Source organism: Rhinopithecus bieti, unplaced genomic scaffold (genome assembly GCF_001698545.2).
Source record: "Rhinopithecus bieti isolate Rb0 unplaced genomic scaffold, ASM169854v2 scaffold_32760, whole genome shotgun sequence".
NCBI classification, from domain to species: Eukaryota; Metazoa; Chordata; class Mammalia; order Primates; family Cercopithecidae; genus Rhinopithecus; species Rhinopithecus bieti.
In genome coordinates, this window is record NW_016813956.1 from 725,031 (window position 1) to 744,990 (window position 19,960).

The 19,960-nt window shown below is 43.6% G+C and overlaps 1 protein-coding gene, 1 long non-coding RNA gene and 4 other non-coding genes across 10 annotated transcripts in view; 4 read left to right on the plus strand and 2 right to left on the minus strand.

Annotated features, from left to right (window-relative positions):
- The window catches only part of LOC108513429 (uncharacterized), a 25,541-nt gene extending 21,289 nt beyond the window's left edge, over positions 1 to 4,252 (minus strand). For all 5 annotated transcript variants that reach the window (XR_001880906.1, XR_001880909.1, XR_001880907.1 and 2 more), the window contains exon 1: positions 791 to 4,252. This is a non-coding gene — a long non-coding RNA (uncharacterized LOC108513429). The remainder of the gene's footprint in view (positions 1 to 790) is intronic.
- On the plus strand, positions 103 to 185 carry TRNAL-CAG (transfer RNA leucine (anticodon CAG)). Its single transcript has one exon. It is a non-coding gene; the product is annotated as a tRNA-Leu (tRNA).
- A 7,511-nt stretch (positions 4,253 to 11,763) lies between the features above and the next one.
- Positions 11,764 to 11,837, minus strand: TRNAT-AGU (transfer RNA threonine (anticodon AGU)). The gene has a single exon. It is a non-coding gene; the product is annotated as a tRNA-Thr (tRNA).
- A 4,495-nt stretch (positions 11,838 to 16,332) lies between these two features.
- On the plus strand, positions 16,333 to 16,405 carry TRNAR-ACG (transfer RNA arginine (anticodon ACG)). Its single transcript has one exon. It is a non-coding gene; the product is annotated as a tRNA-Arg (tRNA).
- Positions 16,406 to 16,896: 491 nt separating this feature from the next.
- Positions 16,897 to 16,969, plus strand: TRNAV-CAC (transfer RNA valine (anticodon CAC)). The gene has a single exon. It is a non-coding gene; the product is annotated as a tRNA-Val (tRNA).
- HMGN4 (high mobility group nucleosomal binding domain 4) overlaps positions 16,903 to 19,960 on the plus strand; it is a 9,234-nt gene continuing 6,176 nt past the window's right edge. The window contains exon 1 of the mRNA XM_017849184.1: positions 16,903 to 17,358. The gene's annotated coding sequence lies outside the window, so the exon portion shown is untranslated. The remainder of the gene's footprint in view (positions 17,359 to 19,960) is intronic.

Genomic DNA, 19,960 nt, shown 5'->3' on the forward strand with positions numbered 1-19,960 from the left:
GGGGTGGGCGGGGGTGGGGACTGAGGGGGCCGGTTGGGGGGGAAACGAATAGCTTTTAGATAGAGACAGAAGTGAGTTCTGAGCAGTTAAAGCAGTAAGCTAGTCAGGATGGCCGAGCGGTCTAAGGCGCTGCGTTCAGGTCGCAGTCTCCCCTGGAGGCGTGGGTTCGAATCCCACTCCTGACAGCTGCTGCTTTTAGTATTTACACACAAATCGACTTTAAGTTTACGCCATGTTTTCTCGAGTATAAGTTTACGCTACGTTTTCCTACCTGCTCTTTTAAAAAATAATTTTTCCGAGTTCCGGAATAAAAGCACTCTGTTTTTATTAGCCACTCCAAGGACAGCAAAACGTATTCTGTACTCAGAAAATAATTTCAGAACCTACTGGTGTTTTGAAATCTCACCTCCTTTCCCTGTTTCTCCTCTGTCTCTAGTTGTCTTGCCCTCTCCCTCCTTCACATGCAGAGTTGAATGAATGTGGATCACCATTCATTCTAATGAGCCTCTTCATGGTTCATTATCATTACTGTAGGGCTCTTATTTATTTAGTTATAGATTTCTTTTTAATTCCCTTTCCTCAGTCTCATTCCCCACCTCATCCTGACTCACTGCAAGAAAAGTTCCGGCCCCGCTCCTCCTGGGCCCCCCAGGCCCTCCGGCCCTGGGTCGGCGGGTGAGCTTGGGGACCCCGGGACAGGCCGCGCCCTCTGCCCTGCAGATACGGGAGGCCTCTACTGTGACTGGGCCCAGGCCTTGAAGCGGCGTCGAACCTCTCTTCTCCACCCTACCTCGGTGACTGATGGCGGCGTTGGCCTCTCCCAGCCCGGACCCCGCCGGCCGTCGAGTCTCCCGGCCCAAGCCTGCCGGGCCTGGTGGCGGGAGTGGCGGGCTGGGAAGCATGGCGGCCGCTCGAACGCCGCGCGGCGGAGGCCGTTAAGGCGTGGAGGGCCCGGGAAGGCGGCCTAGGAACGCAGGCAGGCTCGGCCGCCTCTTCAGGCCATGGAACCGCCAGATCTGGGTCCCGGGTGACCTGTCTGTCGCCATTGGGCAAGACCTGCCTAGTCCTGACGACAACGGACAAAGGCCTTAACGGGCCTGCGAGGTGAGCGAAGTCCCGAAGGACGACGGGTGGAACGGTTAGCGGACATGGGGCGGTTGGTCTTCGTACTACCAGACCTTGCTGTCGGAAGAGAGAAATGGTAGAATGACAGGCCACGTTTGGCCCATCGGAAATGCCCACCACCCTCTGGGAAGATTTACTGGCGGTTATGGAAGGCCTGTGTATATAATATGAAAAAGCTGCTCTCAGCTCCACCCTAACCTTTTAATAGAAAACATTTGTCAAAATCTAGCCCTTCTAGATGGAAAGAGGTTGCCGACGTATGATAGTTAGAAAGTCACACATCTTGTAAATTCTCATATATTTAAAAGAAATCGTAGAAAATACATGTCTTCTGGAAATGACTTTTGGAAATGGAGTTGTTAAGACGGCCTCTGGAAGCTATATGTCCACGTTTGTTCAGTGGGTTAGATGACATGGAGCTGGAAGACCCGAAAAGGAAGAAAAGAAGGTTCTATGCCAGACTGGTCATATTTAGAAGATATTTTCATATTCTATCCAGTATTTTGTGTGCATTTTATTCCTCACTACTGTGTATATAGTTGACAATGCTAAGCTTTTTTGAAATGTCTATTCTTTTTAGATATTCTGAAGTGTCTGATATATGTTAGAATTAGAGGTAGTAAAATCACATTTTGTAAATATCTTTTTGTTACAATTCATAGACATGTTATTTTTTGGGGGAAATGACCAAATCACCTGTTGAGTAATACTCATTGTGTTTGTGCAGTGGTTCAGGGGAAGAGAGAGGAGGGGAGGTGCAGAGAGCTGTATGCCATCCTACTTACAGTGAGGCAAGATGAATCGCTATGTCTGCATTTTGTTTTACTTATCTGTGTGTATAGTATACATAAAGGACAAACGAGTCCTAATTTACAACATCTAGTCTTTCTGGATGTTAAAGAGGTTGCCAGTGTATGACAAAAGTAGAGTTTGTAAATTAATATATTTTGTACATTTTGTTTTACAAGTCCTAGGAAAGATTGTCTTATGAAAATTTGAGCATTCTTGCCCACTGGATTGATGGAGGTGGGAAGGGTTCTAGGCCAGAATGTTCACATTTGGAAGACTCTTTCATATTATAACTGTTGTTACATGTTTGCAGTTTATTCAAGACTGCTGTGTACATAGTGGACAAATTAACTCCTTACTTGAAACATCTAGTCTATCTAGATGTTTAGAAGTGCCCGGTGTATGTTAAATGTAGAGGCAGTAAAATACCACTTTGTAAATATGTTTTTGCTAAAATTCACAGGAAATGCTTTTGGAAATTGAATTGCGAAGCCACCTTTGTAAGCAGTATAGTACTGTCTATACTTGTTCAATGGTTTAGAGGAGGTGGGAGGGAAGAAATTGCAAAAGATAATATGCTGGTGTGTTCATACTTGGACATTTTCAGACACCGTTTTTCTGTATGTTTTGTGTGTTTTGTTTTGCTCTGTATATAGTGTATATAATGGACAAATAGTCCTAATGTTTCAACATCTAGTCTCTTGATGTTAAAGAGGTTGCCAGTGTATGACAAAGTAGTAAAATTGGCATATTTTGTATACTTTGTGTTGAAATTCATAGGGAAACTTGTCTTCTGTAATTGACTTTTGCATAGGAATTTGTTCAACAGTCTCTAAGCATTACACGTGCCTGTACTTGTCCACTGGATCGAAGGCAGAGAAGGAAGAGGAGAGGGAATGATTCAAGGCCAAAATGGTCACATTTAGAAGATAGCTCAGATGATAACCATTGTTATGTGTGTGCAGTTTTATTTAACAGTGCTGTGTACGTGGTAGACAAGTTATGAAATGTCTAGTCTTGAGATATTTGGAAGTACCTGATGTATTTTAAAGTAGTATTAGAATAACACTTTTTGTAAATAACTTTTAAAAACTGATGGGAAATGCTGTTTGGAAGTGGAATTGTTGAACCACGTGGGAGGTGGGAGGGAAGAAATTGCAAAAGGTTTTGCCATTGTTTATTAGAACATTTCAGCTTAATCCATTGCCTATATGTTACATGCATTTCATTTAACTTTGCTATACTGTATATATTGTGTATATACTGGACAAATGAGTCCTGATTTTATAATATCTAGTCTGTAGCTATTAAATAGGTTGCCAATGTATGACAAAAGTAGAATTAGTAAACTAATGCATTTTGTACATTTTGTTAAAATTCATAGAGAGGCTGTCTTCTGAAAAGGACTTTTGGAAGTGAAATAACGTCAGCTTGAAGTGACACATGTGCCTATATCCACCAGTTTGGTGGTGGAGAGGAGTTGGAAGGAATGAAGGGTTCTAGACCAGAATGTTCCTATTTAGGAAACACTTTCAGATATAACCATTGTTACATGTGTGTAGTTTATTCCACAGTGCTATGTATATAGTGGATAAACTTAAGTCCTTATTTGAAACATCTCGTCTTTCTAGATGTTTAGAAGTGCACAAAGTATGTTAAAAGTAGACGTAGTAAATAACACGTTTTGTAGTTATCCTTTTGATATGAAATATTGTCTTGGGAATTGATCAATTCTCTGAGAAGTACACATTATGATATTTGTGCTGGTTCAGGGTAAAGGAGGAGCACAAAGTACAAAGGGCTTTCTACCAGTGTCCAGTGTGTTTATGATGAGGCACATTGACCATTGTCCCTTAGGTCTGCATTTTCATTTACTGTGCTGTGTATATAGTGTATATAAGCAGACATAGGAGTCCTAATTTACATTTAGTCGGTGTTAAAGATGTTGCCAGTGTATGACAAAAGTAGAGTTAGTACACGAATACATTGAGTACGCTTTGTGTTAAAATTCATAGGGAACATTTCTTAAAAACAGAAATGAAATTGTTAAAATCCCCCCTAAGCATTACAGATGGCTTATAGCTGTCAACAGGGTTGGTAGAGGTCAGAAAGGGAAGGGTTCTAGGCCAGAATGTTCCTATTTAGAAGACACTCAAATTATAGTCTATGTTACGCATATACACCATTTATTCAATGCTACTGTATATGTAATGGAAAACTTCAGTGCAGTTTGAAACATCTAGCCTTTCTAGGTGTTTACAAGTGCACAACAGCCAGGTGCAGTGGCTCACACCTGTAATCCTGGCACTTTGGGAGGCCTAGGCAGGCGGATCACGAAGTCAAGGGATTGAGACCATCCTGGCCAACACGGTGAAACCCCATCTCTACAAAAATTAGCTGATCATGGTAGCGCATGCCTGTAGTCCCAGCTACCTGGGAGGCTGAGGCAGGAGAATCGCTTGAACCCGGGAGGCAGAGGTTGCAGTGGGGGGAGATCATGCTACTGTATCCAGCCTGGCAACAGAGCAAGACTCTGTCTCAAAAAAAAAAAAAAAAAAAAAAAGAAAGAAAAGGTGCACAACATGGGTTAAAAGTAGAGAGCTAAAGTAACATGCCTCTAAGCATTTGTTTTCAGTACTTCTAGGAGTGGTTGCATTTGGAAATGGAATTGTTAAAACTTGATGCTTAGGAGCGTATGCTGACTATTCATTGGGTGGTGGAGTAGAGTGGGGGAGGAGGTATGCAGGGAGAAGGGTTTTGTGCCCCTGAGTTAGATTAGTTCAGATAGTCTAACCATTGTTCTATATGTGCATTTTAGTTAATATTGTGTATTAAAGGATAAACAACTCTTAATGCTCAAAGTATGTTAAAAATAGGTGTAGTGAATCCGTCCCTTTGGGAATGTCCTTTTGTTAGTTTTTAGGAAAGCCTGTCTTCTGGGAGTGACCTTTATTAGTCCACCTCTTGGAGCTAGACGTCCTATACTTAGTTACTGGGGATGGTGGAAAAGGGAGAAGAGGAAGGGTGAAGGGAAGGGCTGTTTGCTAGTATCTCCATATCTAGAAGATGGTTTTAGATGATAACCACAGGTCTATATGAGTATTTTTAGTAAAGTGCCTGTGTTTATTGTGGACAAAGTTTATTATTTTGCAACATCTAACCTTTACGAATGTCTGAGGTGACAACATATGATAAAAACTAGAGCTAGTGGACCGGCTACGGTGGCTCACGCCTGTAATCCCAACACTTTGGGAGGCCGAGGCAGGTGGATCACAAGGTCAACAGATCGAGACCATCCTGGCCAATGTGCAGAAACCCCGTCTCTACTAATACAAAAATTAGCTGGGCGTGGTGGCGCGCACCTGTAGTCCCCGCTACTCAGAAGGCTGAGGCAGGAGAATTGCTTGAACCTGGGAGGCGGATGTTGCAATGAGCCGAGATTGCGCCACTGCACTCCAGCCTGGGCAACAGAGTGAGACTCCATCTCAAAAAGAAAAAAAAAAAAACTAGAGCTAGTGAATTAGCCAATTTGTAAACACCTTTGTTATAATTGATAGAAAAGATGCATCTTGGACATGGAATTGTTAAACCACCTCTGAGCAGTATATGTCAGGACTTGTTCATTAGGTTGGCAGCAGAGGGGCAGAAGGAAGTATACAGGGAGAGAGAGATGTATGCAGATGTGTCCATATGTGTCCTTATTTACATTTTGATGATTGCCATTGATGTATGCATCTCTTTTGGCTGTACTATAGGAATACATTAAGTAAGTCAATGGAAATATACCTTGCTTATATTGTAATGTTATAGCTCTGCTAATGAATTCTCTTAGGAACATTATACTTAGTGTATTCTGTTGCTGTATGTTTCATTTTAAATTGAGCATTAAGGGAATGCAGCATTTAAATCAGAACTCTGCCAATGCTTTTATCTAGAGGCATGTTGCCATTTTTGTCTTCTATGAAATTTTTGTCCCAAGACAGGCAGGATTACATTTTTTTTTTTTTAACAGATTGAGTTGGTGTAGTGTATTCTTGGTTATCAAAATACTCGCATAGCTTTGGGATTTTGAATTGATAAATATTCATGATGTGTGAAAAATCATGATACATACTGTACGATCTCAGTCCCATAAGATTGGATGTTGTGCCTACACACGCAAAGGACCTAGAAGAACATGTCAAACAATAAACTGCTTGTGATTGTGAATGACTTTGTTCTTTGCTTCTTGTGGTTTTCAATTTCCTATAATGCACATATTAACATATTAACTTTTAAAAATACAGGTTGTTTTAAAAGCCTGTTTAAAGGAAAAAAGAAATCACTGGAAAAGGCATTCTTTTCTTTGTATATGCTTTTGTAGAACAGGTATGATTGGTTTGGGTGAATGTGTTTTTAATTTACATAAGTGGTACTGTGTCATAGATCTCTTTCTTATTCCATTAGTACTGCAGTTTTGAGTTATGTTGCTGTGTGTACATCTAAACCAATTATTTTAATTGCTGCATAGAAGTCTGCAATGTGAAGTCACCTACTCTCCCACTTTGCCACTACAAATAAGGGTTCCATCAATGAACATCTTCGTACATTTCAATTATGAGGCTGTAAGATTTTCCTTGAGATACAGCAGGAACACATTGCAGGTCATGAGATCTGACAATCTACTAATTTTGCAGTTCAGAACAGGACCTGGGACCCAGGGAGCATGATGTAGACACACAGAAGTTCATGTTTAATGACATCTCCAGAAATATTCCTCAAATTCAAGTTTCCTGATGTTCAGCCTGATCATCTTGAGCATTAATAGCTACCGTTAGAAACATGAATAGGCAGTGTTTCTATTTTGAGCTCATAATTTACTGCAAAGCCTCAATCAAAAACCTCAGATGACTGGAATTTTCTCTTCTTCATTCCTTTTTAAAAAAGAAATTCAATCTGATTACCAAGTTACCAAAGCAGAACATAGAGTGAATCTGTTTTATGATCATTGATATTCAAAATTTTTCTGCCCTCTTTCTCTCCTAAAACTCTTAAAATTCACAAAAGATTCAAGCATGCACTAAAAGAAAATGAATTGATATGTGTTAGAACATTATCAGCAAGGCTAGAAAAGAATAAAGTTCCCCCTTATTGCCCAAGTATTCACTCCACATATTCATTTCTGCCTACCCTGACATTCTGATCAAACATGGCTTTGAATCCCTCCTTCAGAGGTGGCAACATAAGAGAAAGGAGGAAATGGCAAATAGGTGTACCCCCTAGGGTAGCAGAAAAAACACTTAAAGGTGCTTGGAAGGCCATCAGATTAGTCGAATTCAATTCAGGCTGCCTAGGCCCATCTCTGGATGCTGCCACTTGTCACCTTCCAGGAAAGTGACTTTGCATCCTTGTGCCTCAGTGCCCTTCTCTTTAAAATGGAGGAAATAATTGCACCTTTCCTTATAACTATGCAGTAAGGATTACATGACTTGGAATATGTAAAAAGCTTAGAAGAGTGTCTGGCAAATAACAAATGCCTGGTACATTGTAATTTTTTTTTTCATAATTGAGTACCTGCTTGTATTAGGGTCCTTCAGAAATACCGAACTAATAATCTATTAACTATGTATGTATGTATGTATGTATCTATCTATCTATCTATCTATCTATCTATCTATCTATCTATCTATGCCTGTCTATCGAGAGAGAGACAGTAATTTATGATAAGGAATTGGTTCACACAATTATGGAGGAGGCTGAGAAGTCCCACAATCTGCCATCTGCCAGCTGGAGTCCCAGAAAAGCAGGTCGTATAATTCAGTCTGGATCTGAAGGCCTGAAAGCCCCAGGAGTCAATGATGTAAATCCCAATCCCAATCCAAGAGCAAGAGGAAAAAAATGAGATGTCAAGCAGTGGGATGGGGGAAAAGAGGTGAACTCCTCCTTCCTCAACCTTTGTTCTATTAAGGTCCTCAACAAATGGGAGGGATCATACTGGGGAGGGCAATCTACTGAGTCCCTCATTCAAATGATAATCTCATCTAGAAACACCCTGAGATAAGTTCTCGCTCTGTCACCTAGGCTAGAGTGCAGGGGTGCAACCAGGGCTCACTGCAGCCTCGATCTTCTGGGCTCAAGTATTCCTCCCACCTCAGTCTCATGATTAGCTGGGACTACAGGTGTGTACCACCACACCTAGCTAATTTTTTTTTTTTTTTTTTTTTGTAGTGACATGAGGGCCTCACTATGTTGACCAGGCTGGTCTCAAACTCCTGGGCTCAAGCAATCCTCCTATCTTGGCCTCCTCCCAAACTGCTGGGAGTACGGGCATGAGCCACCATGCCTAGCCAGAAACAATGTGTATAATCTGAGTATCTAATGGACCACTCTAATTGACACATAATATTAATCAACACACTGCTGTTGGCCAGGCCCTGTGCTGGTCTCTGGAGATACAGCAGTGAAGAAGACAGGCACAGCCCCTGCCTTGAGAAGTAAACAGGCTAGCTCAGACAGATACGAAGCAAGTAGATGAGCATTGCTACTTAGAATGCAATGGGAAACACAGTCCCTTCTAGTTCTACCTGCCCATAGGAGAACCTCAGCAGCCAAGCTAGAGGCCCTACTTAATCCACAACTTGTAAATTCAAATGCTATCCATACTGCTTTGGTAAGGCATTGTCTTTTTAAAAGAAAGCATGAAACACCTGACACTTATCAACTGCCAAGTCCAATGTTCTCTAGCTATCTCCAGACAAAAAATAGTTTTAAGACTTGCACATACCCTCACCTAACTACCTTCCACGTATCTGAACTGCGCATTCTCTTCCTCACCTTTAGTTACACAGTGTTTCCTTTGCCAAGAGCGTCTATCCCACTCCTTCTCCCACATCTACCCTCTTGCCTTGATAAGTTCTATGTCTCCCTCGTGGCTCAGTGTGGGTATCACTTCTTCCATAAAGTCTTCCTTCCACCTTTGCCCAATCAGGGTTTTTGTTTGTTTTTCTATTTTGTTTTGAATTTTTCAGCCTCAACCTCCTGAGCTCAAGAGATCCTTCCGCTTCAGCCTCCCGAGTAGCTAGGGCTACAGGTACACACCATTATGCCAGGCTAATTTATTTTATCTTATGTAGAGATGGTGTCTTGCTATGGACTATGTTGCCCAAGCTGGTCGTGAGCTCCTGGCTTCAAGTGATCCTCCTACCTTAGCATCCCAAAGTGCTGAGACTACAGAGGTGATACCCACTGCACCCAGCCCCAACACAGGTTTGTTTCCAAATGTAGCTGCAGGCCTGAGCAGTGGCCCACGCCTGTAATCCCAACACTCTGGAAGACCTAGGCCAGAGTATGGCTGGAGCCCAGGAGTTGGAGAACAGCCTGGACAATATTATGAAATCTTATCTTTACAAACAAAACACAAAAGTCACCTGGATGTGGTGGCAAACACGTATGGCACACACTGGTAGGCCTAGCTATTCAGGAGGCTGAAGCAGGAGGATTTCTTGAGACCAGGAGTTCAAGACTGCAGTGAGTTAGGATTGTGCTATTGCACCCCAGCCTGAGCAACTGACCCAGACCCTGTCCCTAAAAAAATAAATAAATAAGCAAATGTGGGGCCGAGAGTGGTGGCTCATGCCTGTAATCCCAGCACTTTGGGAGGCTGACGCAGGTGGATCACTTGAGGTCAGGAGTTCGAGACCAGCCTGGCCAACATGGTGAAGCCTGTCTCTACTAAAAATACAAAAAGTAGCCAGGTGTGGTGGTGGGTGCCTGTAGTCCCAGGCTACAGGCACTTGGGTGGGACTGTACTTGGGAGGCTGAGGCAGGAGAATCACTTGAACCTGAGAGACAGAGGTTGCAGTGAGCCGAGATCACGCCATTGCACTCCAGCCTGGGCAACAGAGAGAGATTCCATCTCTAAATAAATAAACAAATAAATAAGCAAATGTGGCTCAAAGCACCCTGTACTCCCAATAGTATTACATCCCACTATACTATAACTGCCATTAAATTGTTTTCCCCTCCCATCAGCCTCTTCACCCAAGTGTGATCAGCGTGGTAACTGCCACATAATTGGTCATTGACAAATAGCCACTCACTAGACAAACAAGCATCTGATTGCAAACCGTTTCCACTTTTACATATAAATTGTTTCCATGATTTATCCATTTATGGAGAGGTAGGAAGACATAGGCTTTTGGAAAAGATAGTGAGACTCATCACCTGGAATATTCAATAGCTTCAGTAGCCAGTACTACTACTGCCAACTCAGTAGTACAGACTATGCAATCTGTTGAGGGCCACTTGGCTACAAGCCTCCTATAAAGGTATTTCCGGAGCTGACGGAGCAGGAGAGTGGAAATGAGGCAGGGTTGGTAAGGGAATGAATTAGTGATTTAGTGTTGATGTCTGCACCAGTGACCCAGCCTGTCTTATCATTTGAGGGAAGTTTGTATCTGGGCCTTGGGAAAAAGAACAGAAGATGGAAGGCTCTAGTGAAAAAAAAAAGGGTCTGCCTTTCCATTGCTGCTTGATGTTTGTAAAGAGAAGTGGGGAATTGGCCGGGTGCGGTGGCTCAGGCCTATAATCCCAGCACTTTGGGAGGCCAAGGCGGGCAGATTACCTGAGGTCAGGAGTTCGAGACCAGCCTGACTAATATGGTGAAACCCCATCTCTACCAAAATACAAAATTATCCGGGCATGATGGTGGGCGCCTGTAATCCCAACTACTCAGGTGGCTGAGGCAGGAGAATCACTTGAACTCTAGAGGCAGAGTTTGCAGTGAGCCGAGATCACACCATTGTACTCCAGCCTGGGTGACAGAGCGAGGCTCCGTCTCAAAAAAAAACAACAACAAAAAAGAAAAGTGGGGAATTAAGCTGCAGAATGGGAGTAGAAAGTCTCCATAAAAGTAGAGTTGCTTCTGAGCTGTTCCTCCAAGTGTTGGGATTTTGTCTCCAGAGCTAGAACAGGAAATCATATTTCAAGCCTTGACAATCTACACAAAATAATATGCTCTGAAGGCAAAACCAGAGAAGTGGAACCTTCAGTGCCAGGTGAGCTGGGGGCTGGGTTTTGGGAGACGGGTAAGAGGATTGGTAATAGTTACAGTGAACTTCCATTTTCTTGTGTTTCTATGTGGAAAACTTCTTCTAAGAGTAAAACTGACTTCTTTCCTACTTCTCAATTTCTCTTTCTTCCTCTTGGAGAGTTTGGGAGAAGGCATCTCAACCCTTCCTAGACTTCTTCAGGTCAGCCTGTTCTAGTGGGCTCCATAAGCAAATGGAGGCTCCTCTCTGACAGCTTCTTTTCTCAAGTCTCGGTGACAAATATTTGTTTTTGCTTTGATTTGTTCCTTTCCAAAAACTCTGAGTACAATGCAATATTTTAAAATAGCGAATCACAGCTTGTTTTATGTGGCCAGATCTTACTGTCTGCTGTGAATTTTCAGAGATGCTACAGCCTTCTCAACAACAGATTATCAATCATTCCAAAGACTGACCTTCCAAAAACATTACCTGCAGATTCTAACAATGAATCTGTTTAGGATGTCCCCAGGAAAGAAAATAGAATGACCAAAGATTGTGATGTTGCTTGTAGTTTAAATTTGGTGTTTACCTTTGGCTTTCCCTGGTTCCTCTCGTACATGTTTTAAGAATATAACGTGGAAGAAAATGTAAGAAAACAAGAAATTCACAATTTCATTATTCTAAAAGAGAGCCAAGTTGATGTTTGCTTTTTTTTCATAAACAAGTTGGTTTCACACCGGACGCATATAAAACATTTTGAGGGCGCCCCACGGTGGAAAATAACCTTTCAAGTTACACTTCAATGGTTCCATGAGTACTTCGAAGGCAGTAAAACGACAATAGGCCCCGCTGGGATTCGAACCCAGGATCTCCTGTTTACTAGACAGGCGCTTTAACCAGCTAAGCCACGGAGCCACTATACTTCGTGAGTTGCAAATGAGCATAGAAAAGAGATGATCTTTGCCTTTGTTCTGTGCATTGATTTATTTTCTTGTTACTGAGGTTTGAAAGTACGCAGACACTTCTTCAGACACTGAAGATTAACCTTGGCTTCGCCCCAAAAGACCTAAGAAACCGCTCAGTTGCAGGATAACAAAGTTTTACGCGCGGGGGAGGTGAGGGGTGGGGAAAACACTGGAGATAGCCTGACCCCCGCCCCAGGGCGAAACAGCAAGCAGCTCATCCTGCTCATCCTAACGTGGGTGGGTAAAGTATGACCTCTGGCTTCAGGGAGAAGAGGGTAGGAAAGCGGGTAGCCAGCCACGTTTACAGAACACTCCTCCGAGTCGTGTAATACATTTACACCAGAGCACTTACGTCACCAAGAACTGATCCTAGCAAGAAGCAAGCTATTTCTTATTTCATGGCTTTTAAATTAAACTGGAATTAGATTAAAATTCCGGTCATTCCTTACCCCATTTCTTTCCGTTAAAATTGGGCTCCCCCTACCTGCTTAAAGATTAACTAATGGAGTTCCAGAGTTGCTTCTTAAAAACTCAAGATTTGGCCGGGCGCGGTGGCTCACGCCTGTAATCCCAGCACTTTGGGAGGCTGAGGCAGGTGGATCACGAGGTCAGCAGATCGAGGTCATCCTGGCTAACATGGTGAAACCCCGTCTCTACTAAAAATACAAAAAATTAGCCGGGCGTGGTGGCGGGCGCCTGTAGTCCCAGCTACTCGAGAGACTGAGGCAGGAGAATGGCGTGAACCCGGGAGGCGGAGCTTGCAGTGAGCCGAGATCGCGCCACTGCACTACAGCCTGGGCGACAAAGCGAGACTCCGCCTCAAAAAACAAAACAAAACAAAACAAAAACCGGCAAGATTTAAGAATTAACAACTTAATCTTGGAAAGAGATAAAGAAGTTCCCTTCCTGGTATAGCTACACAGCAAGAGCAGCTTTCTTGTCCTGATACTTGACCAAAGGATCTGATTTGATGTGTCAAATTAGCATTGTGTGTGTGTGTGTGTGTGTGTGTGTGTGTGTATACATAGAGAGAGGAAAAAAAATTCTATATCGTCATGGGGGCTTATGTGTTCCCAACTTATTCTGTTTTCTATTAAAAATAAATCTGATCTTGGGAGTATAATTTGAACAAAGGGGTTTAATGAAATTCTGAAGAGTATCCAAATTGTTGGCACAGCTGTGAAAGTAACTTCCCAAATGAAACCTGTAATTATGTTTGGCTTTTTTACTTGAAATCTGTTGTCCTGGTGATTATGCTGAAACAGACATTTCAGTATTTCTTAGCTGTATCAATATTTAGAGGATTTCTCTGTCACAATCTAAGGCAGACATTGGCATGTACCTTTGCCTATATATGTGATGGGGTGAACAGTAAAAGGCCACGCCTACTAGAGTTTTCATTTTTATAAAAAGATGCAAGTCTATGAACTCAGCACTCACTTTGATTGAAACTCATGAAATAAGCACTTATTACTTTATTATTATACGATTAGCCATCATATTATGAGTGTGCTTGGAGCCAATATAATCATCATAAATAGCACAGTCACACCTAAAATGGCTTTAACCCAACTGTGGCAGGCACCAGACAGCAGAGCCAATAGTATTTTATTTTGGTTTTTCCTTTGAATGGCAGCTGACGAAGTTTGCACACAATTTCTAGGATGTCAAAGGAGTTGTTTAGCCAGAGATAAGCCTTGGAAGCAAATTGAGACTTTGAGCAATCATTTTCAGAACTCTTGGTGTGAACTGTATCTTCTATTCAGTTCCCACTGTGATTAGGATGAACCGTGGAACTCTCACGTTGGCTCCGCTCCACACATCTGAAATTGGAGAGGATGCAGGTGGCTGTGTCACAGCCTGCTGACAGTCATGTAAAACAATGTGAGAGTGGCGATGGTGCAGTTTTCCATATGCCTGGGAGTGAAACTGAAAAAAACTGTGCACTGAAACAGAGGAGAAGAGTCCACCACTGTGATAGTTGTATGTGTCAACTTAGCTAGGCTATATAGTATCCAGTTATTCAATTAAACGCTAATCTACATGTTTCTGTGAAGTTATTTTGTAAATGTGGTCAACAATCAGTTAACCTTAAATAAAGATTTTCCTTTATGTAGATGGGCCTTATCCAATCAGTTAAAAGGCTTGGAGAGCAAAACAAAGACTTCCCTAAGGAAGAAGAAATTCTGTTTCAAGACTTCAGCGTCAGCTTCTGCCTGAGAGTTTCCAGCTTGGTTGTAGGCAACCCTACAGATTTCAGACTTGCCAGTCCTCACCCTAGATATATATAAATATATACCTAGATTTATATATCTGGACTCTGTTTCTCCGATATATGCTGAAGAAAAGACTGGAAGTTGAAACTGGAACTGTCAGAAAAGACGTAGAAAGATTTTCAAAAACAAAGCGAAAGCATTTTCTTTTTCTTTTTTTTTTTTTTTTTGAGACAGAGTCTCGCTCTGTCGCCTAGGCTAGAGTGCAGTAAGTGGCGCGATCTCGGCTCACTGCAACCTCCGCCTCCCGGATTCAAGCAATTATCCTGCCTCCCGAGTAGCTGGGACCCACGCCCGGCTAATTTTTTGTGTTTTTAGTAGAGACGAGGGTTCACGATGTTGGCCAGGCTGGTCTCGATCTGCTGACCTCGTGATCCGCCCACCTCGGCCTCCCAAACTGCTGGGATTACAGGCATGAGCCGCCGCGCCCAGCCGAAAGCATTTCTTGTAGTGAATATAGCTAAGAAATTTGAGGTACCCAAGGGAGGTCTTCAAAGCCTGCAAAACACAGATAAATTTTTATAGACAAACACTGAGGAGACTGAATGTGGACAGAGCCTACAACCAGCTGAGTTAAAGTCAATTTTTAAGGTGCTAGGTGGGACCTGTGACTTCCAGGGATGCTCTAGCCTGACCAACATGGAGAAACCCCGTCTCTACTAAAAACACAAAATTAGCCGGACGTGGTGGCACATGCCTGTAATCCCAGCTACTCAGGATGCTGAGGCAGGAGAATCGCTTGAACCCGGGAGGCAGAAGTTGCGGTGAGCCGAGATCGCGCCATTGCACTGCGGCCTGGGCAATAAGAGCAAAATTCTGTCTCAAAAAAAAAAAAAAAAAAAAAGTTTTGGTAACCTATTTTAACATAATTAGTTTTCTTTTGAAATCTTACATATTTATCTTTTCTTTCGTATATTCAGAAGTATTATTCTGAGATAGAGTCCAGAATCGCCAAGCTGCCCTTGGGGTCCATCGTACAAAACCGAACGAGAAGATCCCTATGCTACTGCCTAGGGAGGAATCCATAACCTAGGCCTACCTTAACGCTTATGCAGAAAGAGCAGAATATTTTTTGTAAGGGCTGTTGAAACCTTATGAACTGAAAACAAATATTTTCTAATCTCAATGTGTATATTCTCAATATCAGGGAGTTTTACTCCTGTTTAGTAGACCTCAACTTACTTAAAATGCTCACCAGGCATGGGGATGATTTATTCTCAGAAATATGGACAAACTAAAACAGACACATATGAGACGTTTGTTTGCTTTCAAAGTGAACACGTGAACATTCATATGTGTGTCCGGGTTGATGCTCCTTATAAAGCTGTCAAATTCTGAGATCAAGGCCCTGCAGTAGAAGCAGCATGCAGTGAGGAGACCTAGCACAGTTTTGCTTAGTAAAATATTTGAAGAAAAAAAAAAAAAAAAGAACCACAGAGAGACAAATAAAAACTCAGACCATGTCACCGTACAACGGCTTCCAGTTTCCTACAGAATACCAGCCAGGGTCCTTACAAGGGCCTGTAAAGTTGGCCAGAGTACTTACAAGGGCCTATAAAGCCGGAGGTGGTTTTCCAGGATCTCCTATTCCTCTCCACTGAGCACTGGCCTCCTCAACATAACTCCCAAGCCTGCTCCCACCTCCAGGCCTTTTTCCTAGCGATTTTTTCCCTGTTCCAGATCACTCTTTTCCCCTGATAACAGCATTTATCTCTCATTCATCGCTTTCACTGCTGGCCTTTCCTATCCTCTTTCCCTGTTTTATTATTATTTTTCTCCAATCGCTTATCACTATTATTTCGTTTATTTAGTGCTTTATTATCCGCTTCCGCCACTGCCCTGTAATCTTCAGGGCAAGGGTCTCTCACGTTTTCTTCACCGTTATCTACAGTGCCTTGAACACTAATACTGGTTGAATGAACGAACATATTAATGGAGCGGTGATACTAGGGCAGGGAGGATGCAGGGCATGCTTTTCACCGCCATCTTTCAGCCAGGAGAGACAGTCCGAGAAAGGAATGAAGGCTACGGGGCGTGTGCAGAAGTAGCCACCAGGGAGTCCGTGCGCTGCGAGCCTGGACCAGCGGGCAAACGCGGCTTACAGGCCCTCGCCCAGACATTACGGGTATAACCTAGTTTCTTATGAAATACCCTGCTACTGACACACGTGCAGGGCCAGTGGCGCAATGGATAACGCGTCTGACTACGGATCAGAAGATTCCAGGTTCGACTCCTGGCTGGCTCGGTATATACGCAGGTTTATTTTACAACTTTCCGATTCCGCTGGAGTAATGAAATTCGTGCAAGGTAAATTTGCCTGGAAGTCTCAGAAGCGAGAGGGGCCGCTTTCGACAAGAGATGGGGTTATCATTTCTCTGGGCAGCAAATTCTGCCACCGACCACGTGGTAACGCCAACTACGTCAGAGAAACGCTCGCCCTACCCAAGTCGTGCCCAGCCTCGCCTGACCATTTTGGCCGAAGAACGCAGGACCGTTCAGAGATATTAAAGTCTCTATCGTGTTCTTCCCTATTCAGTCATTTGAAATGACTGTATGTGGCTTCAGTTTTAACACTGGAGAGGCTAGGTCTGAGCTGTTCATTGGTTTTTCTGGTTTGAGAGTTTGGTACAGAGACGCATGCGCACATCAGCAAAACTCGCACTTGGAACGAAGAAACAGCAAGTGTAGTTACTACGCAGATAGAACTGCTTGCTCTGAGAGAACACTCTACGGCAGGTTTCCGTAGTGTAGTGGTTATCACGTTCGCCTCACACGCGAAAGGTCCCCGGTTCGAAACCGGGCGGAAACACGGTTTTTCTCTTCCTACTACGAAATTCTTACAGTACTACGAAATTCTTACAGTGTGTATCTTTTAAAGATTTTTCAGGCCATCATAAATTTCCTGTCTCCCTGTCTTACGAGGTCGGGACAGCGGTGCTTAGGGCGGGCCTCAGAGGCTGACACACGTATCGCCAGGGGGAGAACCGGCTCTCTCCGGCTTGAACTCGGGGCGGCTCCCAGCCTGCAGCCCCGGAAGCGCATCCTCACCTTCCCTCGCCTTCCTGTTCCTGGCAGTGCCGGGCTCCCCTAGTCTTTTCTATCTTGGGGCTGGAGCTGGCCCTGCCCACGCCTAAGGCTCCGGCGCGTTAAGGGCCTCAGCTGGGATTCCCGCTCCCCTCGGACGGCCACGAGACTCGGGTAAGTGCCTCACAGACTTTAGTACACTACCCGGGAAAATGAGGGGCCGGGTGGGAGGTCTCGCCGCACTCCATATACTTAGGACCCTCCTGCCAGCTGGCCCCGGTCATGATTAAGGGCCTTGGGCCCCGTCAGCCCCGCCTGTCTTCCCGTCTCCAGAGTAATCGCAGCATCTCTCCTGAGCTCCGAGTGTGAATCCCTGGGAAAAGCTGAATCCAGAGGTGGGGTCACAGAGAGCCGCAGGCCCGACAGGGATGAGAAGCCCTAATCGGCGCTCTAGGGCCAATAAAAGAAGGAAAGAAGGGGATTTGAAAGGATTGCTCCCGCAGGGCTGTGGCCTTGAAGAGGTGGTGACTGGCAGGTTGGACTGACCTGCCGTGGGCTCTCCTTTCCTCCCCAATTTACCTTCGAGAAACCCTCGTTGAGGAGACACCCAAGGGCTGAGTCTTCCTCCACTTTGACCTTTCGCTATCCCATCACAAAGAAAAAATGGATCCCAAGCTTAAGAAATGGACCAGCACTTGTTTAGAATCAGGACTTATGCCATGGTGTTTGGCCTCTTACCCCTGCTTGCCACATGGCTTGCTTACAAGTTAATTGGATTAATCAAACGCTTTTATGATAAAGTTTTGTTGTGCCACCTGGCAGCCTCGGATGTACCCTCAGAGAGATTTCTTTCTTAGATGTATTACTACTTTTTCTAGGGATTAGCCAAGCCTAGCCTCTCAGATCACATTGCTCCAGGTTCCCTCAAATGACTGATAAGAATGTGATGTGTTTGTTTTTGTTTGTTTTTGAGACGGAGTCTCACTGTGTCTCCCAGGCTGGAGTGTAATGGTGCGATCTCTCTCACTGCAACCTGCACCTCCCTCTACCTCCCGAGTTCAAGCGATTTTTGTGCCTCAGACTCCGGAGCAGCTGGGACTATAGGCGTGCAATACCACGTCCGGATAATCTTTGTATTTTAGTTAGAGACGGGGTTTCACCATATTGGCCAGGCTGGTCTCAGACTCCTGACTTCAAGTGATCCGCCTGCTTCGGCCTCCCAAAGTGAGATAACAGGCGTGAGCCACCGCGCCCGACCGAATGTGATATTTTTGTGACCACGACAAAAGAAGGGCTGCATTCTTATGTGGGTCTGCAAAATTAAAAAAAAAAAAAAAAAAAAAAAAAAAAAGAAAAGAAAAAAGAAAAGGACAATGTTTAATGAGCTGTTTTCTTTTTACCATTTTCTTAAACAGGCTGCTTGGATAGATGTTGACTTGAAAGGTCCATTCTTTTGTCATCTTGCTGTTTCCCTTAACAAGACAACATCTTGGCTAGCAACATAATATCTTAGTTAGCAAGACAATAAACTTGGGCATGTGCTCAACAGCAATCTGTCTAATACATTTTCATTTAAAATCCCCTCTGTACTACCCAGAAATATAAGCAAGTTATTGTGGTGCCCTGAAAGGGGGCAGAGGTTCCAGGGTCCTGGGAGATGACAAGGATTTATCCTCTTCATCTTTCTCTGATGCCAGTTAGCAGGAATACTTTAGCCTGGAAGCTGAGTGTGCCTCTAACCAACCTTTACAAATGGGTGACTGTTTGGGAGCTTATGGCTCACTCCTTCTCTTTAAACCAGATGCATTCTGGCAAGCTGCAACAGCAAACCTACCATTTTAGACACCCTGCCTTTTCTCATCTTTCCTTTCTACTCCTGCATCTCCCAGTCTCTCTCACTTAACCCGCATGGAAACTCATGCTGCATCTCTAATACTTTGGAAGATGAAGAACAAACAGGCCCTGGAGAGTGACTGACACAATGTGACCTCTTGCTTCTGTAGCACACAGCATCTTGCCTGTGAATCTTTTTATTTTTTATTGAGACAGAGTCTCGCTCTGTCACCCAGGCTGGAGTGCAGTGGCGCAATCTTGGCTCACTGCAACCTCCGCCTCCCGGGCTCAAGTGATTCTCCTGCCTCAACCTCCCAAGTAGCTGGGACTATAGGCATGTGCCACCACACCCAGCTAATTTTTGTATTTTTAGTAGAGATGGGTTTCACCATGTTGGCCATGCTGGTCTTGAACTCCTGACCTCAAGTGATCCACCTGCCTCCACCTCCCAAAGTGCTGGGATTACAGGCATGAGCCACTGCGCCCAGCATTGCCTGTGATTTTTTATTGTATTTTAATTACATCCTTTATTCTCTCTTTCCTAAGCTTGGTGTTCATAACTTTCTTCCAGGTCTTCCTTCCAACCCCCAAAAACGATCTTTCCTTAAGTAAGAGGCAGGGAAGAAGAGGGGAGCCTTCTGATTTTGGGGTGGGATTGAGGCTAAAACCCAAGTTAGAACTACCTCCCAGAAACGCAGTTCTGTATCCATTGAAAGAGCAAAAAGATGCTGCTAAATGTGCCTTGTGTTTGCTAGGGATGAGGTGAAAATGAGTATTGAATGAGGTGGCATTTTGGTCCATGGATTTGCTTGCTATGAAAGAGAAAAAACATGGAAAATGTATTTTGAGAGCTGGGTGAGACCCCAAATTAATCTAATCCAAGATGCTTCCCTAGTCACTAAATTCTTTTTTTTTTTTTTTTTTTTTTTTTTTTTTTTTTTTT